Below are 27134 nucleotides of genomic sequence, written 5' to 3'. Positions count from 1 at the left end.
TGAGTAGTGACACAGCCCAATAACCCGGGTAATAACATCTGCGCAGGGTGAGTAGGGGCACAGCCCAGGCACCCGGGGAATAACATCTGCACTGGGTGAGTAGTGACACAGCTCAGGCACCCGAGGAATAATATCTGCACTGGGTGAGTAGTGACACAGCCCAGGAACCTGGGGAATAACATCTGCACAGGGTGAGTAGTGACACAGCCCAGGCACCCGGGGAATGACATCTGCACTGGGTGAGTAGTGACACAGCCCAGGCACCCGGGGAATGACATCTGCACTGGGTGAGTAGTGACACAGCCCAGGGACCCGGGGAATACCATCTGCACAGGGTGAGTAGTGACACAACATCTGCACAGGGTGAGCAGTGACACAGCCCAGGGACCCCGGGGAATAACATCTACACGGGGTGAGTAGTGACACAGCCCAGGCACCCGGGGAATAACATCTGCACAGGGTGAGTAGTGACAGAGCCCAGAAACCCGGGGCATAACATCTGTGCAGGGTGAGTAGTGACACAGCCCAGGAACCTGGGGAATAACATCTGCACAGGGTGAGTAGTGACACAGCCCAGGAACCCGGGTAATAACATCTGCACAGGGTGAGTAGGGGCACAGCCCAGGCACCCGGGGAATAACATCTGCACTGGGTGATTAGTGACACAGCTCAGGCACCCGGGGAATAATATCTGCAATGGGTGAGTAGTGACACAGCCCAGGAACCTGGGGAATAATATCTGCAATGGGTGAGTAGTGACACAGCCCAGGAACCCGGGGAATAATATTTGCACTGGGTGAGTAGTGACACAGCTCAGGCACCCGGGGAATGACATCTACAGTGGGTGAGTAGGGACACAGCCCAGGAACCCGGGGAATAATATCTGCACTGGGTGAGTAGTGACACAGCCCAGGAACCCGGGGAATAATATCTGCACTGGGTGAGTAGTGACACAGCCCAGGAACCCGGGGAACAATATCTGCACTGGGTGAGTAGTGACACAGCCAGGAACCCGGGCAATAACATCTGCACAGGGTGAGTAGTGGCACAGACCAGGAACTCGGGGAATAATATCTGCACTGGGTGAGTGGTGACACAGCCCAGGAAGCCGGGGAATAATATCTGCACTGGTTGAGTAGTGACACAGCCCAGGAACCCGGGGAATAACATCTGCACTGGGTGAGTAGTGACACAGCCCAGGAACCCGGGGAATAATATCTGCACTGGGTGAGTAGTGGCACAGCCCTGGAAGCCGGGGAATAATATCTGCACTGGGTGAGTAGTGACACAGCCCAGGCACCCGGGGAATAACATCTGCACAGGGTGAGTAGGATGAAAGAGGTGCCTGCGGTCTAAAGTCAAGTGAGAGCTTGATTTGATTTTGAATTATTTATAACACGCAATCGGGCAGAACAAACTGCATCTGTTCACGAAAGGAAACAGGAGATGAGAAATAATCAGGCCGAAAAAGGGAATTGCATTTGGATTTAGCTGGAATCCATTATGGACCATCCAGCAAATAATATTGTCCATACATTTAGAAATGTTGCGGAAATCATCCTCAGATCTCTTCACAGACAAAAGTCTACTTATCATCTACACAGGAATGTTTTCATAAATCATATTTGGAAAAGTTGGATAAAAAAGCGGGAATGTAGATATCAAACAAGCTTGGTGAAAGGGCAGAGCCCTGAGGGACTCCACACTCTAGCGTTGAGGATGAGCAAAGAACAGGGTCCAATTTTACCCTTTGGTGACATTCTTTTAAACGTGATTTAAACAGTGACAGTGCGGCTTCTGACACTTACGATCATCCGCAGCCAACAGAATGTCATTTTAGACTCAAAGCAGCCTCAGTCTTAAACCAGATTGTTAGTCCAAAATGTTTTCGGATTCAACCAACTGTTGCAGCTGGGACATAACCTGCTCGAGAACCTTTGGCAGCCAGCATAGACTGGCAATAGGGGGATAGTAGCTGCAGGCAGTAGGCTCATGTGACAGATTCTACTCAGGGGCACGATTACTGGGACATAACCTGCTCGAGAACCTTTGGCAGCCAGCATAGACTGGCAATAGGAGGATCTGCTCGAGAACCTTTGGCAGCCATCATAGACTGGCAATAGGAGGATAGTGGTTGCAGGCAGTAGGCTCATGTGACAGCTTCTACTCAGGGGCACGATTACTGGGACATAACCTGCTCGAGAACCTTCGGCATCCAGCATAGACTGGCAATAGGAGGATAGTGGTTGCCGGCAGTAGGCTCATGTGACAGCTTCTACTCAGGGGCACGATTACTGGGACATACCCTGCTCGAGAACCTTCGGCAGCCAGCATAGACTGGCAATAGGAGGATAGTGGTTGCAGGCAGTAGGCTCATGTGACAGCTTCTACTCAGGGGCACGATTACTGGGACATACCCTGCTCGAGAACCTTCGGCAGCCAGCATAGACTGGCAATAGGAGGATAGTGGTTGCAGGCAGTAGGCTCATGTGACAGCTTCTACTCAGGGGCACGATTACTGGGACATACCCTGCTTGAGAACCTTCGGCAGCCAGCATAGACTGGCAATAGGAGGATAGTGGTTGGCGGCAGTAGGCTCATGTGGCAGCTTCTACTCAGGGGCACGGTTACTGGGACATACCCTGCTCAAGAACCTTCGGCAGCCAGCATAGACTGGCAATAGGAGGATAGTGGTTGCCGGCAGTAGGCTCATGTGACAGCTTCTACTCAGGGGCACGATTACTGGGACATACCCTGCTCGAGAACCTTCGGCAGCCAGCATAGACTGGCAATAGGAGGATAGTGGTTGCAGGCAGTAGGCTCATGTGACAGCTTCTACTCAGGGGCACGATTACTGGGACATACCCTGCTCGAGAACCTTCGGCAGCCAGCATAGACTGGCAATAGGAGGATAGTGGTTGCAGGCAGTAGGCTCATGTGACAGCTTCTACTCAGGGGCACGATTACTGGGACATACCCTGCTCGAGAACCTTCGGCAGCCAGCATAGACTGGCAATAGGAGGATAGTGGTTGCAGGCAGTAGGCTCATGTGACAGCTTCTACTCAGGGGCACGATTACTGGGACATATCCTGCTCGAGAACCTTCGGCAGCCAGCATAGACTGGCAATAGGAGGATAGTGGTTGGCGGCAGTAGGCTCATGTGGCAGCTTCTACTCAGGGGCACGATTACTGGGACATACCCTGCTCGAGAACCTTCGGCAGCCAGCATAGACTGGCAATAGGAGGATAGTGGCTGCAGGCAGTAGGCTCATGTGACAGCTTCTACTCAGGGGCACGATTACTGGGCTCTATATGAACCCATCAAGTTCTTTACATCACAGGAGAATTCGTCGATTACTTATTTCTTTTATGACATTTTGCCATAAATGTATGCAGGAGGATACCCCCGCAGCCTCCCCCATACCCCTTCTACCTTTTTTAATACCCTAACCCACACATACATTTGTGGCAAAACTGAATGAGAAAAATTTGATGAATTCTCCTTCGATGGAAAATCTGCTGATGGAACCTCCCTATCCCCAATTACTGAGTGCTTTAAGGAGTTCGGGGCTATCCCTTCCAAACAAAGATTGGTTTGTACAATTTTAAAAAGGGATAATATTAGCCTAAGTATGATTCTTGGCTGCCAGAGATGCGAGGGTGTCTTCGGTTCAAGTCGGACAAAACGTTTCATTCGTGGCTAGGCTTGACTTGCAGTGACTTTGTTCAAATTAAAAAGGAGAAAGAGGCAGGGGGAGTGAGTTCTGTTCTAGTGGGATGGCTTTGCTGTCTCTTTTTATAATATCCTGCTGTACATTAGTTATCTTTGAAACGGGTAATGATTCTTCATAATGTTCTTGAGAGACTTTTGAAGTGGATTGTCCACAAATGGGATTGAAAAAGCTTTCAACAATTTGAAATTATTCTCTACAGTTGTTATTGGAATTACATTAGCTTCCTTCATTTCGTTTTGGAGAAGGAAAAAAAAAACTTTTGGCTTCAAGGGTGGATTTGTTCAGACATTTCAAGACCGTCATTGAAAGGCAGAAGAGTTTTCTTAACTGTTCTCCAACGTTTCTATTGTCACCATACTCGCTTTCAGAGATTTAATATAGGGGAGCTGGCTGTATCATTTCGGCGGTATTTGGTTGTTGGATGTAGAACCGCTCGGACGCTTTGGCAATTAGCAATGATGAGAGGTCGCAATGTCGTCTGGGTGAGACACTCCTGATACAGAAGTTCTTTTCCAGCTTATCCAGCGCATAATCAACCCATTCATCCTCCTCGTCGTGTGCAGTTTCCGCCTCCACCATATCCAGTGCCACAGAGCTTCACCAAAAAGATTGAAAGTTGTCCGATGGCAGTTTCATTGACAAACTCGATGGGCCTCATTGGAACCTTGCGGGTCCGGAAACAACGGTGCCAGTAAGCCTACCGGCACCGTTGTTTCCAGACCAGCAAAGTACAAGTCTGGTGGGCGGGTGGGCGGCTACGGCAGGTCTGACTTAACGGGTGGACTGGCACCTGCCCGGACGTCATTTAGGGGTCGCCAGAGGTCGCAACTGCGACCTCTGCGGTCTCCCCCTTGCGACCTCTAAAAAAAAGAAAAAGAAAAAAAACGTTTGTTTTTGTTTATTGTTATTTTGTACTGCAAGCTCCTGGGCTGTGGCCAGCACCATGTACTTCTAGAGTGGCTGGCTTTCTTGTTCAGGCCCTTAGAAAAAAATAAGAAAAATAAGAACAGGAGTGCCACAAGTCTAACACTTTCAGCACTGACCCTAAATAAGAAAGAATAGGAATACCAAATTGGGCCTCATCACGACCTCGACGGTAACGTTGGTGGTATTAGCGGATTTCCCGCCGGCGGTATGAGCGCAAATTCTCGGCGAATTTCACACCAGCTCAGAGCTGGGTTGAAATCCGCCGAGGCCCTGATTCGGGGACCCTTAAATCCGGCGGTAATAGCGCTACCGCCGGATTTAAGGGTTACCGCCAAGGTCGTGATGAGGCCCATTGTGTCTTTCTGGAATTCTATACAATAATTGCTAGACTCATTAAAGGTTTATTTCAAGCACACTTCAGGGGGTGAGTCACTGATTTAGTCTGTTCTTAAACGCCTCAACTTAGCCTTTCATCCTTCTGAGGTCGATAAATGAGTACGAACACAGGTTGGGTGATATTGTGCGTATATTTTTTCTATATAAAACGCTTAAGCGTAAGTGCTATATAATAACACATGATTATCATTTGGACCTAGACGTCTGAAACACTGTATGGGGTTGCTGTTGGTACTCTTGTTCAGAGAGGACCTGCCATAGCATTTTGGTGCTGAACTGCCCATGTGGGCAGGACAAAGACTGATATGCAAATGGATATTTTCCATTTGTGAAAGGTACAGTGAGCAAAAAGCGTGTGCTGCAAACTCTCATCTCAGAAGAGGTTATCATGCCAGGTCCTTTCTGGAGAGGAGCGCCTGCTACGTTTTTTGAAGGACATGGACGTTTGCTTGCATTCACAGTAATTTGGTGATATGGGCCTATACACACTGATCTTAACGATATATATGGTGATCCATTCTTGTATGAAATGTACATCACATTATAGTGATATCGTAACCATATTTTTCGTAGTGTACAATGCTACGTGATGGATGCCACTTCCTGATTTGTCAATAGGTGAAAGGTTGTGTTCCATCGCTTCCTGCGATATCACTTCCTGTGATGTCATCGGGGGTCAAGGGTCGTTTGATGTCACTTCCACTACCCCTAGCATTTTGGTGAAATTACATCCCTGAGCACCGGCACCGTTATTACCGGTGCCAGTGTGTCCATGGTCCCCATTCCCATAGAGTCCAAAAGGACTCGATCGGAATGGGGAACAAAATATTACCAGCGCCTGACTTTCTGGCTGCTGGGGTTGTAATACCCCGGTGTTACCGCAAAGTCAGGCGTCAGTAACTGTTTACGGGTCTGGCGGCTGCCTGCCGGTTTTACGGGCACGGTTACCACCAAACCCGTAATGAGGCCCAATATCTTTGATGGCTTCTCTGTTGAGGGGCAAGCACCAGCAGCTTCCTATGACACTGGCTTCTTAGCTGTGGATGCCTATGTCCTCCATGTGGACAGTGATTATTTATGGCTGTCATTGACAATTGAGTTTGTCACAGATAACTTCACCATGACATGTGACTTTCTCTTCCACGGCTTGCCAGAGTGATGTCCCTCCTCTGAGCGAGACCATTTCCGGGATGTTCCAGGGTGCTCTCGTTCTGGTCTGCCTAGAGGGGGCAGGACAGTCATCATGGACTCATCACTGAGGAAATGGTTTCCCCATCACTAAGGGATAGAAGGAGCCACCTGCACATTTCCTTATTGGTTTTCTGAGGCAACGTAAGGTAGACGTCACATTCCTCAGCAATGTGGTCCAGTGTAGGGAGAACATGCACTCATTGTGAGGGTTCTTCTGGTCTTGCAGTCCTCAAAGTACATTTTTTAATCTTGGAGGAGAAGAGTTGCACCTCAGAACAAGACACGTTGGACAGTAATATCATGATAAATTGTCTACAAATACAGGATTCATTTAAAAAAGCCACAAAGCAGGAATCAACACTTTCTCCTGAAAAAGGATTTTCAAACGCACAAATAACTAGGAAAAAATGTAAGTTTAACATAAAGGCCGAGGGCTTCCCTGCTCTAATGTAGTAACAGAAACCTGAAGAAGCCCTCAGAGGTGGGTCTAGCCACTTCATTGGCACGGGTAATGTGGACTTAACGGAGGTAGATGTCCTTCTAAATTTGACTTCCTTACATTGCTGTGGCAAATGCAAACCAAGGATTCCCAGCCTGACAGTGAAGAAGTATTCTAAGCACGTGACTCTATGAAGGATCCAAAGCTGAACTATGGTCCTACTAGGCTTTGAGGCGATATCAAAAACGTTGAGTTACACGTTTTTGAGTAAGTATTCTTTTTAGTTAGAGTTCAAACTACAACCTGAATTGAACAGGTGATAGAGATTTTTTGCATCCTTGGGGTGAGGGTAAATGCTTTTACTTGCACACATGGGTGTGAAAAGGATTCTTTCCAAAGTATCATCATGTTTTGTATTGTCAAGAAATAACATTCAGAATGGTGATTCAATGATTACTCTTGAGAATCATGTTCATTCACATTAAAAGTGTCAGATTAATAAGTAGGGAATGGTTTGATTTTAGATTGTTAATGGTCTTTTATTGTTTTTTAGGTGGTGTAACTCACCCTACTCTGTTAGATGGGAATGACTGACTTCCCCTTCTCGGTCCTGATGAAGGCTGCTTTACCAAGTGGACTAATATGGTGAAGTCCAAACAGACAGCCGAAACACGTATTAACAACTAGATCTGTGTAATCGATTATACATAGACAGAACCATCTAAGAGTCAATTTGAGGGCACTTTACAGTCTAAATATAGATATTGTTGACCAAGTGGTCATAGAGATAGGTGTGATGTGTGCATTTATAAGCAAATGATTTGTGAATAAATGGTAGGAGTGACTTTATGTGAGTTGAATTGTGTATGAAATGTGGAGACATTATTTTTATGAATTGACATTATATATGTGTATATGATAATAATAAAAAAATAATTTGATACTAAAGTGTGACATTTATTGGTATAATTTAAAAAGATAAATGTATTAGAAGTGCCATTCCCTATCCCAGGTGTCCATTATTGTGTGTTCTTTTGCAAAGAGACTGGCCAGCACATCACCAGTCTCAGTAGGATAGCTCAGGGGCAATGCGCTCGCCTTGGAAACAAGACACTGTGGAGCAACACAGGTTCCAACCTGGTCCACGCTTAGAAACCTCTGGGTATTAAGTGCGTTATAAATAACCAATTACAATTACTTGTGCTGCTGCCAAGCCCCACCTAAATGCACGAGTAAACTTTGAGAATAAGGTGATCAGTGCATTTCACAAAATAGCACATATAATAAAAGCACACCCTGTGCACTTTTTTAATTTGCACTAGTTTTTGTGAGCCCCCTCCTAGAAGTTCTTTTGATTTGCACAGGGTCTGCTTTAATATTTGTTAAGCCAGATGATAAAATGTTGAGAGGGCCTTTTTTTTTTCGCGCAGGAAGCAGCACACACTGTCGCGCGTGTCTGGGAGTGTCAGGTGGCAGCACATTGTTCCAAGGGTTGATGGCGCTGAAGAGGGATGATGAGAACCTATTGGCTTTCATAATCCTATTATTGCAGTAAGCGTTCAAAGCATTCTTTAGGCCTTGGTCATAATATTTGTAATGGATATGGCAATTCTTTAGGCCCAGACGGCTGCGGCTTGCCGTATTGCATTTACAGACAGGCCTCAGTGTTTCCATTCGAGCAGCAGGGGCTCCTTCTTGGACTAGACTTTATAGAACTGTGTGCGTGTACAGGTGTTTCTATTGTTGTCGTGCTGGTTGACCTTAGCATGGTGTAGGTGACTGGTGTGCTCACATCTGATTAAGAACAATGTAGGCAGGAGCTGACTGATTCCAAGGCCCTCATTATGAGTTTGCTATTAAGGGTAAAAGCAAACAGCGTTTTGAAAGACTGCCTGTCTTTTTACCAACCACCTGGTTACAAGGTAAGCATGCAGAATTTTAAAAATATGCATGGAGTATTCCTCAAAATTTTACGTGAAACCACCTGAAAAGAGAACAAAATATCAGAATTCTTTACGATAGCACAGTGGTCTGCAACCTCTCTAGATATGTTCGACTACGATTCCCATGACCCCCCACCAGTGACCTTTCTCGATAGGGCTGATGGGATTTGTTGTGCGAAATATCTGAAGAGCCAAAAGTTGCAGACTCCTGCAAGTTTAGCATAAGGATGGCCGTGCTGGCGTTGAGATGAGGCAACAGTGTCCCAAGGCCAATGTAGGTTCAGAAGCAGATGGGGCATGGAAACAAACTTTTCATAGCTGAAGCACCTATCAACACAAGACACCAATAATTCAAGCAAATGTTTGGGGGGGTAGACCGCCCCAATAAAAAGAAACAAACATTGCCAACAGTTTTGGATTTTGTGTTGGCATGGGAAATGCATTTGCCAGCCACTGTCATAGTGGTATTAACTCGCTATATCAGTGACAGTAGCTGCAAAATGGTGCGAGTACCTGGCAAATTACTAATACTTACACACAAGCCAAAACGGTTTAACAGGACTTCAGTGAAGGATGCTTTTAAATCGAGTGGCAAAAGGCAGACCTGGTTACAATATTTTTATTACACCAGTATCGTTTTTTACAGCCCCAATGCAGTCATTCACTCTCAGGAAACACTGGCATGCACTTACTTCAAGCACAATGTTTGATGGTATGGCTTGATAAAACTAGCTCTGTTTTGGGTGGAGAGGAGGTGGGTACATAACCAAACATAACCTAAAAGCTGTGTATCTCTCCTCATATGCCATTTCTCCCTAGCTACACTCTGATGCAATCATGTTGGCTTATAGCTGGCACTTTAGCACCACAGAGTAACCAAAACTAAAAGAATGGTGCACACATTGGAGAATCCATAATACTCCCACGTAATGTACAAACAAACTGATGGCATGCAACCTAAAGTGAAGCAAGTTAGATGCATAAGACAACAGGGAATATCTTAGGCCAATGCCTTGCAGGTGGGACCTAATACGGATCTGCGTGATCCGAGCGTGGCTGGTTTTCCCGCAACGGAAAAGTTTGCTTGGGAAATGTACTCACCACAAAAGGTTCGTACATTTGCCATGCGAAATACATGTCCCCGGAACCCCCGCTCACTACACTGTAAAGTGTAGTGAGCAGGGTGTTGTGGGGGACACCCCCGCAGCCCCTGATTTTTTTTTATTTACCTACCATAAATGCATACCACCAAAGGTTCGAACTTTTGGTGTTCGAACCTTTGGTTGTATGCATTTTCAGACTTTTGATGCTTGCGGACGTTTTTACTTGGTAAAAACGTACAATACCCTTAATAAGGCCAGGTGCACGTAATCACTAGACAAAGGATATAGAAGTCCAGTGTGCAAGAAACGCTATGGAACAACATGTATCTAAGCTTCAAATAAATAAATAAAGGTATTGGGCTAGCCTCATTGAAAAGCTTGTGTCGGAGCCGATACTAATCTTTGAGGGAGCTTTGAGGATTAGAGAATACAGCTAGCCCGGAGAAGGAGGAGGAGGCGCAACAACTTGGGCAGCCTGTTGCACAGAATGACTGGTTTGTGTGGCAGAAATGTGTGGCCAATTCCTTTTGCACAGAGCTGGCCATGCTAGACGAGAAGTCACTTATTTTATTTCTCCCCAGCAACCATCCTCACCTGCTGCAAATACAACCAATCACTCCAGCTTTTTAATGTTGGGAAGTGTATTTTTAGAACTAAAGTTAACACTCGGCTGCCACCTCTGTAATCCCCAACACCCAACTCTCCAATCACAAACATCCACCTTCCACATCTCCAATTCCGACCTCGCCTCATGTCCCAAATCACCAACACAACTCAAAATCCCTAACACTTTCCCCCTCAGAACAACAGCACACACCCTCTCCCCAAGTCAGGAAGCCCCACTTGCCTTGACACAACAGTACCATTTCTGTGAACACTGCTTCCTGCAGTGCCAGGTGGGGTGTTGGCATGGAGGGTAGCAGTTCCATGAGGACATCTGCAGGGTCTGGAGTGGCACAGTAGATGCCTGTGCTGGTCACATAGAGGGTGAAGAGAACCTATTGAGGGACAGCTGCATGTCAGACTTCTCCAGCCTCTTCCTGATATCATACATGAGGGAAGTGTGAGGAATTCGACCATCCGCACAGTGGGCGTGCGTTCGCATGGGCTTTTTTGAAATGTTTAATTAAATGGAATGATGGTAGAGCAACCTCAAGAACATGTGTGGGGCTAATCCACACGCATGTTCCTATGCTCACAGCACGACAAACAAATGTTCAGGAGAAGAGGAATTCACTGACGGGCCCATAGGTCAGCGCTCACCCTCTAGAACTTGTAAGACAAGATAGCTGCACCATGTGAGGACAGGGGGTGCAGGTTTCACTTACTCCAACACAACGCAATAATGAGGACTCAGTAAATTGGCAAAAGGAAGTCTGTTTAATGACAAGTACATCAAACAGAGAAACAAATGGAAATCAGCAGCATTGCGATCACCTGTCTCGCTCCGACTTCCTCGAACTTCAGTCGAACAGTCATTGTTATAGGCAAAACTCGTCATCACTGATGTTTAATTCTATAAAAAATCATCATGCAATATAATTGGTTAGGAAAGGTAACTTAAGTATAGGTGTTATATCTGTATATGATAATAGGGCATGCGGATTGGATAACTCTTATCGGGTGGGCGTCTACGCCCATCCCTGTACATCAGGCGTGATAGACATCACTACAACTACAACGTCTTATCGGTTCTACTATCTATAGGACTCCAGATAACTTGGTCCATTGTGATTGGGCAGGTTACACCCCTAGACATAAATCCCTGTTTTAATTAGCAGCATGCAGAATGGACACCCATGTGCCTGGTGTCCCAAGTTTCACCCTGCCTCCCTCCCATCAATCAGTGTCTTAGGGCGATGTGTCAATTAGTTGGCTAAGGATGGCCTCGAAACAGTACTCTCTTATCAGGAAAAGTTATGGTATCCTCGGGTCCTGGATGACATCAGGTGGTGGTACTTCGCGCCAGGCTAGTCACATGTTAGTTCACCATGAATCTTCTTCAGTTTCCAGCTTTTAGTGCATTTAATTCTGTTTCAGCCTCGCCACCTGCATGGGCCCCCCTTATCTTGACCTTCATGAGGCAGGCTGGTATGCTCTGAAGTTTGAGTCTTGTTAACTGACGCTCTCCTCCCTTTCTCTGGTTGACCTCGATTTCCTAGGCATGAGCCGCTCTTTGTTGAGTTTCGATTCCGCTCCTTCTCTTGCCTTTGGCTGGGTTCCGAAACTTGGCCTGTCAGGCCTCTGGCCGCCTGGGTACATTTCTGCTTTTACAAAATGGAGTCGCACTTGTATAATGTGCCTTATTGAGGTAGATATATGGTTGGCGCTTGCCGCTCCATCTTCTACTAACCATTGCAATCAGTATCGATTTCTTAGCATCTTGCGTTTCAAGCCTATTTACACACGTTTAACAGGTAGGTTGCTTCCATCTTGTCTCGTAGCACCGTTTCCTTATATTTTAACATTGTCTCTTCTCTGTGTCCATTACATTTATTTTTGTAGTTACTTGCACTGGCGTGCTTCCGCTTTTGTTCATTCACAAGTCTGTTCAGGCCCTTGTGTCATTTCCACTGGCCTTCCATTAAGGCTTTTGGGGCCTCTTTGTGGACCGTATGTAGGTACTCCTCATTTCGTATCAGCGGCTGGTATGGCTGTCTGATAGGGTACCGTGCGGCCCAGGGTTGTCTGGTTATGGGTGCTTCAACAGGTAATGGATCTTCAGATGTATACTGGGCAGAGTCCCAGTGCAGCTCTTTGTAGGTTCATTTGCTACCTTGGCGAGTACACTCCTGATACCTCGAAATGAGGGTAAAGGGTGCAGGCCATGTCTGGAACCTCCTCTACACTCCCCCCTCTGGTCGGTTCATCGATCACTTCTGCATCCTCCTTTGCATTTATTTCTTTTGATTCTTCGTTGTAATGTTCATCGTCTTCAGGGTTTGTACATGATGGTGCCTTTGGAGTCCATATTTTTATCACTCCCTTCAAACTCCCTGCTGTTTTCACATGTTCGTCTTTGTTCCATGTCATTAGCTGACATTGTCCATTTGGGCTGCAGTAGATCCATTTTCCTTCATACCTTCTTAGTTTCTTAGGGTATGTGAACCTTGTTCCTTCTGGCGCAAATTTGCTGGCTTTCACAAAGTCTCTTATTTCTTCATCAGTCAGGTCTCTGGGCTTCCACCCTGGCTCGACATCAACCATTATTTTCATCCCTATGGCTTTCTTCGCAGCTTTCTGGCACTGTGTAATGATTATCTTGATAACACAGAATCCTAGCAATACCATTGCTAATAGAGCTCCCAGAAACTTGAATATATCTGCCATCCATTGTGGTACCCACGAGAATAGGTCTCCAAACCAGCTGCCATCGTCCACTTCTTTACTTTCATCGATCATCTGGTTTTTCAGGTTTGTCAACCTGCTTATGGCCTCTGTTAGGGTTCTGTTTTCTTCATTGTGTGATGGTCCAAATGTGCAACATGATTCTTCGATTTTTTCACAAACACCTCCATCCATTGCAGTGATCATGTCAAGCACATATCTGTTTTGGAGTGTCATCAGTCTGATTGCTCTCAGCTCTTCTTTGATCGCGTTGAATCCTTTTATAGTGGTATTGATGGTCTGCAATAACTCCCATCTGATTATCTGCAACCATTTAGCATTCACTCCAACTTGGATGTGGGGCAGGAGTAGTGTTGTGAATACTGTTGAGGTAAGGCTGAACAGTCTGTGTTCGTACGGGATTGCATGAAATGCCTCTTCTGATTTGAGAGAAAGGTAATTTTCCCTCTTCATCCTGGATACCAGTTCCACAGATCCCCTTCTTCTTAGATGAGCATCTGCTTTTGGGAAACTGTCCAACTTCAGGCCATTCTTAGGGATCACGAGCGCGGGAACGTGGAGGTTCACGAGTGTGCATATGCCTCCCAGGTTTTTCGGCAGCCTTATGTATGCCTTGGATCCACATGCCCAGTAATGGTCCATGATAACTGCGGTACCTTGTGTCATTCCTGCGGCTTCAAAGATTCTTCCGCAGTTTACATTCTCTCCCATCTTCCTTGTGCCATTACTTCTGAAGCGTAGTTTCGGGCTTTCCAGTGGTACTATTTGCAGGGGCCCTCCTCTATCTTCGACCCATGTTGGCAGTTTTACCAACCTTGGCCACAGAGGTTTGCATAACCTATGCAAATTCTCTATTGCTTCTTTGCAGGCTCCAAGGACCATCCACGCTCGGCAGATTACTACTCCGTCCTCACATCCATCTGGGGAGACCACTGACCCCCAGATCTGCATTTGGCCTCTGTTCTTCCAGATTTTAGCCTCTTCTGCAGTCTTTCCTTGAACGTTCGGTCTCGGGTTAACTTCCCATCTTATCCCTGATCCTTTGATGCCTGGGTTGTCATACCTGATCACATGATTTATGGTGTGCACTTGGTTTCTTGTTTTAATGTCCTGGACGTAGCCATCTTCATCCGGGTAATCCTTTTCGTTGGCCCATATCAACGAGGCGTCTTTTCCCATAAATTGTCCTCAGGTGTTACACATTGCTACATGTGACATACAGTGTACTGTGGGGACATCAATTTCTACGGCCACGAAGATCTTGGATTTTCCCATGCTGTATGGTAGTAGAGCACAGACAAAGCATTCTCCTTCCAAATGTATTCGTCCTACTTCCTTCATGTGCTGGTGCTGTCCAGGTAATCGTTAAGTTCATTGTTATCTTTGTACGGGCTTCTCTTGATTCTCAGCGTTCTTCTGTAGTTTGCTATGACTATGTCTCTAAAAGTGTCTGTGCTGCTTTTCCTCTCTGGGTGTCGCAGTGGAGCAGGCTGCTTCGACAGCATCGCTGTGGTAGGAGATGGTTTTGTGTTTCCTTTCCTTCCCTTTTGTATTTTGTCGTAGACTTCCTCTAACCGCCATTGCCTCCCCAGCCTCCCAACGCGTGGTCGTGTTGTAGGCCTGAGGCCAGTTCCTTGCGTTGGAGCAGATGTGCTTGCTGTTATAGTCTCTATAGTCCTGCCTTTCAGCTCCTCTTGCAGCTTCTTTGCTCTGACTATAAAAGGGAACAAATAGTCTATCAGCATTTGTGTTTTCTCTGTGAATTCCTTCGTGGCCACTTCCGTTCTTTTGAGGGATTTTGTTATGCCCTCTCTCTCTAGTGTTTCACTTGGCTCCTCTTGCGTACTTCCACTGTTTTCTGGAACTGATGGTTCGGCAGGCAGTCTCCCCTTCTCTGCTGCCTTCGTTGGAGGCCCTGTAGCCATTGACACTTGCCCTTGTCTGTGTGCATCCTGTGTGTGGGTGCGTGCAGTGGTCAGTGCAGCGTTTTCATTCATTCCGTGCTGACCCTGTCTCCAGCTTTTCTCTTCATTTGTTACCTCAAATGTGTCTAAATCATTGCTCATTACATTTACATTTAGTTCGTTATTTTTATCATCAGGTTTTCTTGGGACTGGAATGACTATATAGGGTCTGGGTGCTTTCGTAGGCCCCAGATGTTCATTATCTGGTGGGTGCACTGAGATTGGGACACTTCGTGCACCAATAAAGAAAGCAGTTCTGATTGTTAATGACAGAAAAACAATAATAATAACTATACAGATACACATAATCATTTGGAACAACAATTTGCAGCATTTTCTTCCAGGGAAGTGGGGGCGCCCTTCTGTTGGGGGTAAAACCAAGTTACTGTTCTGGGCCCCCATTTCGAATGAGTTCATAGTCAGTTATTTATTCCTTCTCTTGCTCTGGTCTCGTAGTTCGAGAGTTCATTATTAAAAAAGTGACGAGTGCTTCTCCAAATGTCCCCCCTCATGTGAGTGACAACGGTAGTCTCTGGGTACTCAGTGTTAGGCTAGCAACTTTGGTACATCACATTCATTATGCATATCTATATTAGGTGAGGTCCCAGTGCTCTCCTCAAATTTGCTTTGGTCCTGAGGACATGCTGGAACTTGCTCAATGCGAAAGAATAAAAAGATGGAACTGCTAAAAATCACGCAAAATAGAATGTTGAAAAAATAAAAACAAAATAAAAATAAAAGTTAACATGAAAAAATAGGAAAAAATGAGAAAAATGAAGAAAAGGAAAATAAGATGGTGAAGTTCTTGTGTCTGCTTCTTTCGCTCGGTCTCTCGGCGACAAGTAGAAGAACAGTGTCTCTCCTCGATCTGCTCCACGGCGGAAGGATGACGAAAAGGATTATAAGAAAAATGGAAGAAAAAATAAAAATAAACTAGGAACAAGATGTCGTAGTCCTCGTTTCTGCTCTTCTCGATCTGTCCTCGGCGGAAGAATGAAGAACTGTGTCTTTGTCTCCTTGATTTGTCCCTGGCGGAAAGTCTCACTGGTATCTCCTTAGGAATCCTCACTGGAAGTTGGACAGCTCCACTTGGAGCATTATACCATGGAGAAGTGTGCCCATGTGTGGGGCGTTGGCCGGATCTCTAAGGAAGGTGATGACGTCAACATCTGCAGGCCTTCCTACCATTTCTGGATAGGACGTTCTGTGCCAGCCGGGTATCCTCGGGTGATAGGGACATTTGCCCTGTTTGGCTGTGTCCTGATCACAAGCTTTTCTTTTGATTCGGGCAGTCTTTGCACCTTCCCATTGCGTGGATTACCACCAAATGATTTAATTTAGTCCACAGCTGACTCAGTTGAGCTAGGTTTCTTGGATCTCTGATATAAGTGCATGTATCAGTTGTTCTCCCGACGAGCCCTGGGCATTTCTCGATTATTTGGAAGAACACATTAAACATGAGTTCATCAATGTCTATTGGTGGTGGAAGCATTTGTGTCCTTCTCACTATGCTCTGGTAACTCAGCGAAGACATCTGCGATGACGGTCAGCAGCCACCTGATTACTTTTTTGTTAGCTGGATCTTGAATAAAGTCTGTGACACTGGCTCATCTCCCTATGAGTGATGGATATGATAACACCACAAGTTGGAAATAGGTAGACCTGAAATAGGTGTACTATAGATTCTGTGAACGAAGTCTCGATACAGATTGCTTCAGGATACTGTGTTACACTCTCAGGCAATGTCTTAATTGCAGTCTATCAGAGTCTTGATTCTTTGTACTACTTGGGCATGACGTGCTTTCACAAGTTCAGTTTTATCAATGTTGTTGTGGCTTTGGATGTGCTTCTCTTTACACTGCAACTGGGATGTACAGAGTTTTCGTTATGTCCTTATCCCCCTTTGCTTGGGGAACCTGTCCAGTTTTATGACACAACTTCCATCCGGGTTCTTTGTCTTGGTTTTCCTGCTCATGCGTCCTTCTTCCTCGCCAAGGATCTTGTCTGCACGTGCTGAGGTTCTTCCCCGACGTCTGTGGTTTCTTCGCAGTTGGATGCAGCAGGGGGGCTCTCCCCTATATACGGTTTAATGTCATTTATGAAGATCCATGCCCTTCTGCCCTGGAGCTTGACGGCAGAGCGGGTGCAGTCCTCTGCGATGAAAGGGCCATTAAATCTTGGCTCGTCCCACCTCTTCCTGGTAAGGTTCTTCACAAGCACGCTGTCACCAGGGAAGACGAGGGGTGCATGTACACCTTGCTCGGTGTCTGCTTCAGCACTTCCTGCTGTGTTTCGTGCTGCGCCGTCGCTGCAGCTGGCCTGTAATGACAGAGGCACTGGATGTCATACAGCTTAGACAGTTCTGCATCTCTGTTCCCAGAACCTCCCTAGTCGGCTGGGCATCACATCTAGCTCTATCTCAGGGAGTAAGAGGGGTCCTCATCCTTCTGCCTGTAACTATCTCGTGCGGCGTGAGATGATGGTCGGAGCCGGGCTGGTTCCGAAGTGCATACAATGACAATGGTAGACAGTGCAGCCATCCCTTCCTTAATGTGAGCTTCAACTTGGCTATCCTCTCCTTAAGCAGGCCGTTGATCCGTTCACATATCCCATTCCCCTCAGGATGATACGTTGACAAGAACTTGTGCTCTATAGCAAGCAACAAGCTTATCTGTTCGAAAACTGAATTTACAAAGTGAGCCCCTTTATCTGATCTCATTACTTCGCACACCCCCCATCCAGGGAACACTTCCCTCACTAGCAACTTGGCAGCACAGGTAGCGTCTGGGTGTGTACAGGGACCTGCTTCTATCCATCTAGAGAATGGACACACCAACACAATTAAATACCTGTACCCGTTGCACACTTGAATCATGTCGACATAGTCAACATGTAAGTGCTGGAATGGCCCATTCGGTCTGGGGATGATCCCTCTCACTACTTTTTTTTTTTTTTTAAAACATATTTTTATTATTTTCATGTATTAACATCAACACAATACACAAATTTCTCAACCCCCCCCTCCCCACCCACCCCTCCCTCCCCTCTGGAAGTGAGGGTCCGTTTCGGTTCTGTTTCGGGGGATAACTTATGAACCACAAATGTCTGACATTCTAATATTGTGCAGGCACCATTGTTCCATGTAGTCCGACCTTAGGTACTCCAGCACCGGCCCCCATTCTTTCATGAAGAGGGTCTTCTGATCCTGAAGCTGATGCGTTATTTTTTCCATGGTCACTTGCGACCAGACCTTATGCAACCAGGAGAATACTAAAGGCGTGTCTTGTTTTTTCCAGTTCTGGGCTATAGTCGCCCATGCCGCAATGACTAGGCCCATGAAGCTTCTCCATTGGGATTTGTGGAGTTTTTTTGCCTGAGGGTCTAGGAGTCCGCAAAGCCACACCCGTTCATCCATGTGGCCCGCCTCTGGAAAGATTTTGGCCATTTCCGCCTGCACCTCACTCCAGAAGCCCTTCACCACATCACAGTCCCACCAGATATGTCTCCAGGTGCCTGGTTCCCGACACCCTCTCCAGCATTGATCCGACAGTTGCGGGTACATGGATTTAAGCCACTCAGGGGTGTAGTGCCCTTGCATGACTATTTTGAGCCACATTCCCCTTGTTTGAACCGCTCTGGTGACTTTCGGGATTCTCCCCCATAGTTCTTCCCAATGCTTCCTGGTTATACCTTTCCCCAGTGTACCTTCCCATCTCTTCATGTATGCCCATTTGATTTCTTCTTCTGTCATGTTGATGAACCAATATAGTGATGACACCAGTTTTTTGTCTCCTGGGTTGGTTATTATATAATTTTCAAAGGGTGTTAGGTCTCTCGTGGCCGCCTGGCATACCTCGGTAGTGGACAACCAATGTTTCAGTTGCTCATATTTATACCTTTCGACGTCCTTTAGGTTCCACATTCTTTTACATTCCGCAAAAGTCCTTAATGCATTGTCCTGGAACATCTCCCCGATTTTCAAGCACCCTGCTGTTTCCCAATTCTCATACGCCCCGGGCTCTAATGCGGGGGGGAACTGCAGGTTCCGACAGATGGGTGTAAATGGGGCCAACGGGGTGGTCATAAACCCTTTCTTAGTTTGGGCATCCCAGGCGCTAAGAGTTGTTCTCATAACCTCGCTGATTCTGAGATTGGGGTGTCTATATTGTTTGTGTTTCCACAGGAGGTCCTCCAGAGGGGTCCTAGCAACCGCCCTATCTTGTAGTGCCCATATTGTCCTTTGGTCTTCACCCAACCATTCCTTCAGAACCCACAGCTGTGCCGCATAATAGTATTTCTTAAAGTGTGGGAGTGCTAGACCCCCCTCCTTGATCGGGGCTGTGAGGATAGCTCTGGCTACCCTAGGTGGTTTTTTGTTCCACACATATCTCGATATGGTCTTGGACAATGCTTTAAAAAAGGAATCAGGGACTGTTACTGGGAGGGCGTGGAAAAGGGAGAGGACCTTGGGGAGTATGTTCATTTTAACTGATTGGATTCTTCCCCACCATGAGACCCTAAGCGGACACCATTTGTCTAGTTCCTTCTTCACCCTTGCCAGTAAGTGTGGATAATTATTCTTATATAACAGGTCGGTCTTATGTGTGAGGGTCACCCCTAGATATTTAATTCCCTCCTCTGCTACCTTTAGCCCATGAGAGCCCGCCAATTCTGCAACTGTCCTCTTATCTCCCTCCAGGAGTAAAATCTCTGATTTTTCCCTATTAATTTTAAGGCCTGAGATTACCCCGAATTCCTCCAGTTCTCTCAGGGCGTGGGGTATCGATCTCCCAGGATCTGCCAAAGCCAACAGCATATCATCTGCATATGCAACAACTTTATGTTGCTTGCCCACGATCTCTCCCCTTAACCCCTACCGAGTCCCTGATCCTAGCTAGGAGTGGCTCTAGGAAGATGGCATACAGGAGCGGGGAGAGAGGGCAACCCTGTTTCGTGCCTCTTGAGATATGTACCCTCTCCGTGACTTCCCCGTTGAGTGCAATCCTCATCGAAGGGGACTTATAGTTTGCTTTAACCATATTTATATAGTGATCGCCGAACCCCATATGCTTCAGTGTCTTAAACAATATAGACCATTCTACCCGGTCGAAAGCCTTCTCGGCATCGAGGGAAAGCAATACAGCTGGTGTGTGAGTAATACCTATTTTTTTTACCAGATGGACTATTCTTCTTAGGTTGTCGTGTGTTTGCCTGCCGGGGATGAAGCCAGATTGATCTGTGTCTATAAGGGTCGGGAGGAGGGGGGAGAGTCTGGCCGCCAGTATCCTGGTGTATATTTTTGCGTCCAAATTAATCAGAGCAATAGGGCGGTAAAGCCCGGGAGAGTAGGGTCTTTACCTGCTTTATGGAAAACCAGGACTTTTGCCTCGTTCATAGTTGGAGTTATGTTTCCCTGGTCCTTGAAAGTGTTTAGTAGTCTTGTCAAAAAAGGTGCGAGTGTGTCGGAGTATTTTTTGTAAGAGGAGGCCGTAAACCCATCAGGACCTGGTGCCTTTGCGGTCGGGAGATCAGCTATTGCCTTACGGACTTCTTGTTCCGTGATGCAGGAATCCAGTGCCTGTTTGTCCTCCTCAGAGATGGTTTGTAGGTGTAGTGATTGTAGAAACTTGTCTTGCTGGTCCTCGTCCGGGTGTTCTGTCGCATACAGATCTTGATAGAAAGCCTTGAATACCTCCCCAATGTTCTTGTTGCATGTTTGTGTGTTCCCGTGATTGTCTTTGACGTTCAGGATCGTCCTTGATTTCTGGTTTTCTCTAAGCTGTCTTGCTAGGAATTTGTCTGCCTTGTTGGCCATGATGTAGTATCGTTGCTTGAGATATAGCAGGGACCTCTCTGCCTTCTTATTGCGCAGCATGTCTAACTGCCCTTGCACATGTTTCAATGCCTTCTTGAGAGTTCTCGTGGGATGGGCTACTATCTCCCCTTGAATGTCTGTCATTTTCTTTTCCAGAGTCCTTTCCCATTCATGTTGCTGCTTATCTTTGGCTGCCTTTAGTGCTATACTGTGCCCCCGTGTTACTGCCTTGAAGGCTTCCCACACTGTCCCTAGGGGAACTTCTCCATTGTCATTTTGCTTGAAGTATTCTTTAATTTTGTCTCCTAGTGCCTCTCCCATCGTCTGATCCTTTAATATGTCAGGCGGTAATTTCCATTTCCAGAGGCCTCTACCCTTTCCTGGCAACTGGATATCCAGCCGGAGCGGGGCATGATCTGACAGTGCTATAGCCCCCATATCTATTCCCTGGATCATCCCCACCAGTCCCACCGACGCCCAGAAGTAATCTATTCTCGACATCGTGTTATGCACGTGCGAGTAATACGTGAATCCATTTGCTTGCCCCCTCTTTACCCTCCAGACATCCTGCAGCGCCATCTGCTCTATCTTTAGTTTAAGATGTTTTGAAGGGGGTTCCTGGCCGTATGTCCCCCCTGTGCTTCTGTCCTGCTTTGGTTGCCAGGCCAGGTTTAGATCTCCCCCCAGTATTATCTCTCCCTTTGCGAATCCTTCTAGTTTCCCCAGCGTGTCTCGGAGAAATCCGTCTTGCCCAGAGTTCGGAGAGTATATTACCGCCAGGGTGAGCCGGAAACCCTCAATTGCACAGTTTGCAAATGCATATCTCCCTTCCCTGTCAGCCAGCGAGTTTATTAGGGTCACCTCCAACCCACCTTTATCTGCGATCATCACCCCCGCTCTTTTATTGCCCGCATTCGCCTGTGCCCAGATCGTGTACCCTCTCAGGCGAGCCTTTTGCCTATCCTGGGCCTTAATATAAGTCTCCTGGAGGAGCAGAATGTGCGCCTGTTCCCTTTTTACCAAGGCTTCTAGCTTATTCCTCTTCACCGGGGAGTTCAGCCCCCTAACGTTTAAAGAGAATATTGTGAGTTTTCCCATCGCTCTAGTTTACTGACTTTGCTTGAATTCCCCTGATTTCTGTGTTCCTTCCCCTCCTCCAGAGTTTCCCCTCCCTATTTCCCCCATCATTCCCCAACTTCCCCCAACAGTTAACAGTAATACAACTTTGATCCCGAGGAGGGCCCAGGCACCTAAGGTTGCTAGGGCGTTGCGCCTATCGCTCCTTGCCCTCACTGGACTCGGGGTAAACTTTGTGGGGGGTCCTAAACCCTGCATTTTCTCCGGCCTTGGGTACATTCCCGCCTGGCCGCCAGCTTCTGATTATCCGACTGTCCTGTGTTTTCCTTTCTCCCGCCTGCTCAAGTCTGATAGCGAACCAACATTGAAGCGTGAATATTTACTCCTATTTCCTCAGAGGGTGTCCCGCCGTCCCCCCACCGGTATGTTTTTTCCTTTTCCCCACATGCTCCCACCCCCTCGGTCTCTTGTGTGCATCTCCCCATGCCCTAGCCCCATCGGTGTGCTCCTCCTCCGCTTGCTGGCCCATTATATGGAGACCTTCCTCACTGGTGGTCACTCTCCTCTGTTTGCCTTCGCATTCAAATAGTAGCCCAAATGGAAACGTTCATTTGTACCTTATTTCTTTAGCCATCAGTTCTTTCACCAGGGGCGCCATCTGCCTTCTTTTTAATAAAGTCGCTGAGGCCAGATCCTGATATAATTGGATTTCTACCCCATTCATCCTTATATGGTCTAGTTGTCTCGCCTTCCTAAGAATCTGCTCCTTTTGTGGATATGCTGAGAGGGCCGCCAGTACATCTCTCGGTCTTTCCCCTGGTGCCCCTGTTCTTTTCGGACCCACCCTGTGGACTCTATCAATCCTAATGCTCTCCGCATCTTGTTCTTCTATTATATCTCTGAAGACTTCCTGCACCGCACTCTTTAGGTCTTTATCTGTTACCGATTCTGGCATATATTTAATGCGGATATTTGATCTTCGGGAGCGGTTTTCCAAGTCTTCGCTCTGGATTTCAAGGTTATGGGTTAGTCGACCCAGCTGCTCCTGTGTTTCACTATTCTGAGTCAGTTCCTCTTCCACATTTTGCACTGTTCTTTCGAGGGTATCTGTCCTTTCCTCCAGTTTTGCCACATCTATACGCAGTTCTTGGACGGCCTGCTTCATTTCATTCCTCATTGTATTAAACTGTTCCTGAACCGTGGACATAAACTTGTCTAGTAGCTCCACGAACCACTCCCTCATGTCGTCTTTGGTTAGCAGAGAGGAGGTCTGGGGTTGGGGGGTGCTGTGCTTTGCGTGCTCTTCTCCAACCCTGTCCTTCGCTGTTGTCGGCGCCTCTGCTGACCACATTTTGAGCAAGTTCGTGTCCTGAGAGGGAGGTTGCAGCGTTGGTTGTGAAGCACCCCCTTTCCCCTTCGCTCTCGACATCTTTCTTTTATGTGGGGTCCAGTCGTGATTCTGGGTACCTCCCAGAGGTCTGTGGTGAGGGAGCCAGAAACGCACTCTGCGGAATCCGGAGGGGCCCCCCCGGGGGGTCTTGCCTTCTCTGGGTATATTGTGATCAGTTCCCTGAGAGTGGATTTAGTCCACCACCCCCGGGATCGCTGGCACCCCCTGCCCTCCCCCACTGAGCTGAGGGAGTAGTGATGGTGGGGGGGGGAGCCACTCCACGACCCGCACGTGGAACGGTGCTGTGCCCACAAGGTCTCTTACCGTGGCACGCGGCTGAGGGGTGACATGCAGGCGCTCTCACCTCTTCTCATGGTCTCCTCTCCTCCTCTCGGTGTCGTTGTTCTTGTTTTTGGGGCGCGCCCAATGTCTCCGGCTGGGAGCGGGCCCGGGCGTTGGTGTCGCCGAGTGAAGCGGCTGTCTGCTGGAGGGGAGCGGGGTATCTCTTTCAGTCCGCCGGAGGGGGGGAGGGGCCGCACCGCCCTCACCGCGCCGAGTCCTCGGGACACAGGCCGCCCCCGCCGGGCGCCGCCCGCAGGTCCCGGCGCGATTATGTTGCACTCTGCGATGTGTGCCCGGAGGGCGCGGGGAGGCCCCCGGCCGACGCCCCCCTCCTCGTCCTGGCACCTTCTCCACCAGTCCTCGCGACCTCCCTCGTCGGCGCAGCGGAATCTGCTTCGGCGGGGGGACGGGCAGACACACCTCTCAGTTCGTTCTCTCCCCCTGGGGGGATTCTGATTGTCCGGAGTCCGGTCGCTGGTGGGCGCCCGCCCCCGCTTATGTGTGGCGGGAGAGGACCTTAATTAAATCCGGTCGGATTTCTGCATAAAAAGTGCTTTTTGTTGGCGGGCCGGCGGGAGCGCGGCTCAGACGCGACTTCTCCTGCTGGTGGCCATCTTGGAATCCCTCCCACTACTTTTAATGTGTGCCCAGTAGTGAATTGCTGGCAGATTATGCAGTTCACCATAAAAAATGCAACATGCTCCACTAAATTCGGTGTGAACCAGTCTTCTGCGAGTGTTGCAGCCAGATTTTCTTTTGACATGTGAATAGGGTAGTGCAGTTGCTCTAACGCTACTTTTAGAAGGGCGACAGGCATTACTGGTTTACCAGTGCTGTCTTGCCTCCACAACCTGTCAGAGGGGTTTAAAGAACACCCTCGACGCTTCCACAAATTTTTCTCCTCCTGAGGTGCCTACCACTGGAGCTCCATTAGCTGAGTCTGTCCCATATTGCTATAGGCTTCTGGTGTGGCTCGCGCTACCATCATCCGCTCATGGGTACGTGCCACCTCCACGTCCATGATTGTTTCATTCTTGGATGCCATGCGCTTGGCTTCCGTGTCTGCTTCATGATTTCCACGCTATACGAAATCCGTCCCCTTGGTATGAGCGGCGCATTTCAAGACCGCTATGCCCAATGGGAGCTGTAGTGCTTTTATCAGCCTGTCCAATAAGGCTGCATGTTGCACTGGTGTGCCGTCTGCTCGATAGTAGCCCCTCCTTTTCCAGCACGCTAGCCCTGCATGTACTGTGGACGTCACATAGGCTGAGTCACTGTACACAGTTACTTCCTGGTCTGCATAATTCTCAATGGCGAGTATCAGTGCCAGCAGTTCTGCAGCTTGCGCAGAATAGTGAGAGGGTATTCGCGCACTGACGAGTACTCGAAACTCTCCATTCGCTAGGTGTTTTACCACGGCCACGCCTGTATACCTTTGTCCGTCTTCTTGGTCGATTCTCGAAGAACCGTCAATGAACACGATTTTGCCATCTGCCAGGGCATTTTCCTTTACCCTGGGGATTTCATCCTAGATTTCCTCATAATTCGCACAGTCATGTATAGGTTCTCCTTCTGCGACTGGCTCAGCTATGAATGTAGCAGGGTTCACAGTTTTACATCAAACTAATTTGATTGATGGGTTAGAGATAATCACCTCATAGGCGGATGCTCTCTGAGATGTCAGTGTGCCCTTTGGCTTCTCTAGTATGGCGAACAGCGAATGTTCAACATACAATGTCATGGAGCACCCCATCACGATGGATGACACCTTTTCGATAGCGAATGCGGCAGCAGCTAGATTTTGTTCGCATGGGAAGTGGCCCTTCGTGACTGGGTCCAGACTCCCGCTGTAATATGCTACGGACTTGTACCCCAGCGAGGTTCGCTGCACAAGCACTGCCATCATAAAATTGCCATCCGTATGTGAGAACAGGTAGAATTCCTCTGCATAATTAGGAATCCTGAGAACTGGGGCCTTACAAATTGCCCATTTGAGTTCTGCAAACCCTTTCTCCATTGCCTCAGTCCATTCAATTTGTCCTTTTGTTGCCTGGGCTTTCTTCAAAGCCTGAAACAAGGGCTTGGTATATGAGCTGTAGTCAAAGACCCATGCTCTGACATAATTGCACAGGCCTAAGAAGCTCTGCATTTGTTTTATCGTGCGCGGCTTGGCCGTGTTCATGATAGCTTCAGCCCTTTCTGGGGTTACCTTTTTTCCCTCATGAGAGATTAGTTGCACTATGTACAACACCTCCTGTTGACAGTACTGCAACTTTTCCTTATCAACCTTGTATCCCTTTTCAGCCAGTATAGTCAATAGCTGGACAGAGTCGCGCCTGCATTGCTCTTCAGTGGTGCTGCAGATCAGAATGTCATCTACGTACTGCAAAACAACACTGTCCACCGCAATATTGCTTAGGTCCATTTGCAGGACTCTGTTGAAAATAGACGGGGGCTCGCAATACCCCTGTGGCAACCTTGTGCTTTTCAGACGCATCTGTCTGAAAGTGAATGACGTCAGGTCCTGAGAGTCTCGGTGCAGTGGAATTGAGAAAAACGCATTTTTCAAATCGATTACCGTGAAATATTTTGCCTCAGTGGGTATGTTACATAGTATTGTGGATGGATTAGGGACTAGAGGGAACTCAGCTTCAACTATATCGTTTAATGCTCGTGAATCTTTGGATTAAATGCCAAGACCCTCCCTTTGATTTCTTGACAGGGTAAATAACCGTGTTGCAAGGTGATTCTGACGTCACTAAGATTCCCTGCTCCATCAGGGCGGAGATTGTCTTCGTGATCCCATCATCCGCTTCTCTGGACATGGGATATTGTCGCGCTCGTGGTAAAATTGCTCCTGGTTTCAGTTTAATTTTTACTTCACTTTCCCCTTTCAGGAGACCTACCTCATAGGGCCCTGAAGTCCATACTGCGGCAGGCACTTGGGCCATGTCGTCATCAAAGTATTCTGGACATACCAGCACCAACATCATTCTCTGTGGCACCTCCCGTTTGATAATTTTGACCCAAAATGTGAGACTTACTTCCACTCTTGCCTCCTCTAGGTCAGGGTGCTCTTCGAACAGATCGTCATCGGTGCCGTCAGTCACTCGATGCCCTTCTTCGATGGCGATAATCGCACACCATTGTCTGCCTTCGTCATCATATCCTTCGACCAATACCACTTCTCCTCGCACTGCGGCAGATTGTATCATTAAGGGAAATACTTGTCCCTCCTCTTCGTGAATGGGTATTCTTGGCCTGAACAGAAACTCATCAGGGGTTCTCATAGTTTTGTCTGCAAGGCCTGGCAGTCCCGTCATAAGCACCTGCACGCCATATGCAAAGACTTCTGGCTCTAACGGTACAGCTCTCATGGCTATACGTCCTGAGTATGCTCTGATCATTTCACACACGTTTGAATAATGCATTCCTGGAGTGGAGCACACTATACCATTCTCGGT

Source organism: Ambystoma mexicanum, chromosome 2p (assembly GCF_040938575.1).
Source record: "Ambystoma mexicanum isolate Mex_15411 chromosome 2p, UKY_AmexF1_1, whole genome shotgun sequence".
Taxonomy (NCBI): domain Eukaryota; kingdom Metazoa; phylum Chordata; class Amphibia; order Caudata; family Ambystomatidae; genus Ambystoma; species Ambystoma mexicanum.
The sequence above is the reverse complement of the archived record's forward strand: the minus strand, read 5'-3'. Positions refer to the sequence as shown.